Source organism: Pteropus alecto, unplaced genomic scaffold (genome assembly GCF_000325575.1).
Source record: "Pteropus alecto unplaced genomic scaffold, ASM32557v1 scaffold76, whole genome shotgun sequence".
Classification (NCBI taxonomy): domain Eukaryota; kingdom Metazoa; phylum Chordata; class Mammalia; order Chiroptera; family Pteropodidae; genus Pteropus; species Pteropus alecto.
In genome coordinates, this window is record NW_006443138.1 from 27,994,194 (window position 1) to 27,999,233 (window position 5,040).

Consider the following 5,040-nt stretch of genomic DNA (forward strand, 5'->3'; position numbering starts at 1 on the left):
GGCCGGGGCCCGAGCGCAAGGGGCGGGGTGACAGGGCTGCAGGAGGAGCCCAGAGCCGGAGGCCCGGCCCAGGGTGGGAAGGGGCTGGAGGCCTCCTACACTCCCTGGCTGGGTCCCTTGCTTCATAGCTTGAGGGAACCCGAGGAGGAAAGCCAGAGCAGTACAGGGCAAGGGCGTCCTGGGCCAGCGGTGGCCGCCCTCCGAGGCTCCGGAAGCCTTCCTCCTCTCCCTGATTCTTGGATTGGCCGCTCTTGAAAGGCGGTAGTACGATGCCTTCTCCCAGCCCCCAAGGTCCTGGGCTGCAGCCCCGACCAGAAGTTGTGGAGGAGGAGGTCAGGGCCCGACACCACCCCAAAGGCCATTCTGACTACAATCTCTGCTTTGCCCCTCAGGCCAGGCTCTCTGGCTTCACCACCCCCACCCCCACACCTAAGAAATCCTTCCCTGGTATTTGGGGCGGACTATTTGAGATGTTGACGACGCCGGTGTGTATTAGATACTGCCAGGAGGAGCTGCTATCTGTCTCCCCAGGAGCTAAAGGCCTCCAAATGTAGGTAAAGGGCACGTGAGCTCAGAAGAACTGAATCGAAGCTGGAAAAATTCAAATTAGACATCTCTACCAGAACACTTCCCTTAAGCTTTTCCCGGCAGGCCTCGATTCTTGAAGCCATAAGGCCTGGACTCTTTTCTGAAGTGCCAGCTGACAGCCACTCATCTTTCCTCCTTGTCATTATTGTCATCAAAATGTATTCTGCTTCCCACGTGCTCGATCACATGCTAAATATGATTTGAGACAAAGTTTTAAACCTGGCTATACTCACCAGGGGCTCATAACCCTCTCCTAATTAGACTGGCAATTTCCACTCATCTCTTCAGCTCCTTCCCCTCATACACACAGTCTTGTTTTTGACTATTAGATTTAACCTAATGATCCATCTCCTGACTCCCCATTCCCTTCCTTCAAAATCTTGCTCAATGCCCCCTGTAAAGTCTTCCAAGGCTAGCCCCCACCCAGCCCGTCACTCTGACAGCCCTTCAGCATATATTGCCACCTCTGCCCAACTTCCAAAAGAAGAAATTGAAACCCAGAGAGAGAAAGGGACTTGCTAGTGATGTCTGCTGGTGGTCTTACTGTAAAAACTTACTGTAAAAACAGTGGGAGGCAGCCTGGTGTGGTAGCAACCACAGGGCTTTGAAGCCAAACAGTCCTGGAATTGAATCCTGGCTCTGCCTTTTATGGGCTGTGACCTCTTCACCTTAATAATACCAATGTCACTGAGTTGATGGGATGACCAAGATGATGGAGGCAAAAGCACATTTAATGTGAGGTAGTGCTCAACAAATATTAGCTTCTTCCTGCCCTTTAAAAGAAGACAAGCCAATTTGAAATAATAGGCTTGTGAGCCTTAGGGATGAAAGAAACTTTAGAAGAATCCCTTCAGCAATAACCCAGAAAGTGACCACAGGGACTTCCTTCAACACATCCAGGGATGGAGGACTTGGTGCCTCCAAAGGGGTTGCAGCTGTAGGAAAAAAACCATGGAGAAAAGCCTCACAGGACATGGAATTATTCAACATAAAGAAGGCCAAGGTGACTTGCAATCTGTGAGGCAGACACATACCCACCAGGTCCACCGAGGACAAAACTGAAATAAATGACCTGACAAGTAGCAAGATATCCTTAGGGTGGGAACTCCCAAAGCATGAGGTCACAGTTTACTATAGGAGGCTTCTGAGGAATGTCAGAGAGCTTGTGTCCTGGAGATTATGAAAATGCTGAGGAAAAAGCTACCTACAGATAGGGTGACTATATCTAAGTTGTCAGGTACATCTCATTCACTCCTCCTGTCCTGGCATAGTTATTAATAGTCCCCCTTTCATTTTCAAAATATCTTGGTTTGGACAATAAATTATTAGGTCACGTTAACCAAGAACAAAGACAGTACTCCAAACAGCTCCTTCTAGCCCTGCATGTCAGCAATTCTCCTGGAATTTCTGGATCCCCAGAGACTTCAAAAGCTAGCATGTCAGTTTATCCCCTTGAAATCACCAAATCAAATCAAAAATGATAATAAGCAAAAATTAATCTTCAGCAAGCCACCCCAAGTCAAGCTAAGGGATAGACAGTGCCTGCTGAATTGTGACATCTAGTGGGGAGAATTCACACTGCCGGAGGCCGAGTTTCCAGGACACTTCACATTTGGCCATAGGTTTCTTTTCCGCTCGTTAAAACAGAGAAGAGCAGTTAACATTTTCTAAATGTTTATGTGCCAGGCGCAGTTCTAAGTACCTTACATGTTCTAATTTGTTTGATCCTCACAACAATTCCATGAGGTAGCTACTATCATCAGCCCTCCATTTTACATGTGAGGAAATTGAGGCTTAGAAGAATCAGGTAATTTCCTCCAGATCATTTAGCCAGTAAATAGCTATGCCGGGATCTAACCCCAGGTTGTCTGCTGGCAGGGCCTGGGCACTTAACTGCTACTCCATCCAGCCTCTATCAGCTACACGTGCAAAGTTACTTCAGAGGTGTCTGTCATCTAAAGTGACTTCAACCAGCCCTTTGACACAAGATGATGTAAAGGGAGAGTGAGAAGCAGAATGTACTAGGAGGTCGGCTTCCATGCCTATCAATGAGGAGTGGTAGTTTCCACATCTACCCAGGATTAAAGTCATGGCATTAAACCAGACAGTGAGAAGACTTGTAGACCATCGGTTAAATGCACTGTGGAGCTGCTAGTTTAAAGAATCACTTTCCATTGTGAAGAATTGAGCAGTTCCTACCCTACCCCATCTCCTTCAACAACATTTACTCATTTTGAAAAGTGGCTACTGGTCACTGAAGCCTGCCAGCTGCACCAAGAAGAAGACCCAAACCCAGACTGCTCACCGTTGTCTGCTTTTCCAGGCTCCTTCTCCTAAGGAATGCAGATCATTCCAAGGACCCCTCCTTCTTTCAATTTCTTTCTCTTTCAAAACTCAAAATGTGGTGGGTCTCAAAACAAGATTGAGGGTACGATAGGTGTCTTATATAAGTCTTTGCTAAAAGGTTGGCATGTGATGTTTGAAACCTACTTATTCTAAAAAAGAAAAAAAAATACTCCTCATTTATCTGAAATTTGTTTATCTGAATGTCCTGTGTTTTTAATTGCTAAATCTGGCAACTCTATTATCAATTGTTGCTAAAACAATTGGAAAACAGAGACTAAATCAGAGATCTGTAAACTTGTTCTGAAAGGGTCAGCAGTCCCCAACCTTTTTGGCACCAGGGACCTGTGTTTCTATGATAATTTAATGCCTGATGATCTGAGGTAGAACTGAGGTGGTGATGCTAGCACTGGGGAGCAGCTGCAAATACAGAGGAAGCTTAGCTCACTCGCCTGCTGTTCAACAACTGCTCTGCAGCCCAATTCTTAATAGGCCATGGACCAGAACGGGTCTGTGGCCCAGGGGTGGGGGATACTAAATATTTTAGGTTTTGCAGTCTCTGACACAACTATCTCAACTCTGCCACTGTAGCACAAAAGCCACAGACAATACATAAATAAATGAACATGACTGTGTTCCAACAAAACTTGATTTACAAAAACGCATCAGGCTATAGTGTGCGAACCCCTGGACCAAATTAGGGCCTTCAGATCCCTGGCTATCTTCAGATGTATTGTAGGGGGCTAGAGTGGGTTGGATCCAAGTTCTCAAGCATGAAAAACAGAGAGACTGATCAAAATCATTGAGCATAATGAACAGCAGTAACTCTGGGTGGGTGTGTATATGTACATATGTGACCCAAGGTGGGTCAGTGCCTGCAGAAAGCATGCACTTCTGATTAGGGGCTGGTTTGGAGCCACCTGGGTTTTACAAAGTCGTGGTCAGACCCTCTCTGAGGAAGTGCAGATTCTATGTCTAGAATTCCTGGTGGTTAGCATGTACTCTATAAAGACAGAAATGCACAAGCAACATTGTGAAATCAGACAGAAAGTAAAGGGGCCAAGAAAAGCAGAATATTCCTGCAGAACGCCTTCAGATAAAGATAAAGCTGTTGGCATTTGTCCACCTGATGTAGAGTACCCAGAAACATGTGGTAACTATCTATTAGTTTCTGTGAATGTGTGTGCGTGCGTGCTTGAGCCACATGTATACCATCTAGCTGAACACGTGAGTACCAACTGAGATTGTGCGGTTGGTTGGAATCAATAAGTATAGCAATAATAGTCATATCAGCTACTATCAACTTTCTTAATGATCTTAGAATATTCCTATATGCTTATCAAGGGTAATTCTGTGGTTTAAAATCACACTTTAAATTCTGCCTACAAACCAAAACCACATTTAAAAGCTTTAAACCCAAACATGAATTTGCCACATTACAGGAGATGTTAATGTGTTTGGAGCAAGTGATTGGGGGGTGGGGGTGGGAGAGGGAGGGTGTATGATCCAAGATACATAGGCAGCAGACTATGCCAGGTCATGTTTGTTAAGAATTTTGACATGTACATATATCCTAGGATAAGTAAGTCATCATTGAAATGTTTTAAATAAGAGAGTGACAGGATCAGATTTGGATTTTCAGAGTATCCCTCTGGCTGTAGTATAGAGAACAAATTAGAAGGGTGCAGGGACCAACATGGATACAGGAGGCTTTAGCAGTGGTCTAGGCACAAAGATGACATTAGCTTGATCTTGATTGGTGCTAGTAACAATGGAGGGAAATGTACAGATTGGCAATGGATATGATGAATTAGGGAGAAAAAGGTGTCAAGAATGACTCATCGGGTTTCTGGCCAGCCTAAGAGACTGGTTGGTGGAGCCACTCATTGAGATAGGCAACAGGGGAAGAAGATTAGATTGGCGGGAAAGATCATGAGTTCAAAGAAGATGAGGGCTAATAGGTATCCTTCAGATGTAGTGAGTTTAAAGGGATCAGGGATCTTGAGAAGGGCTTTTATCTTTTTTTTTTTTTTTTTTTGCAATGATGAGGCAGAAGCTTTGATGAAGAGAGTTGAGAAGGGAGTAGGAGCAGAGAAATGGAGATAGTAA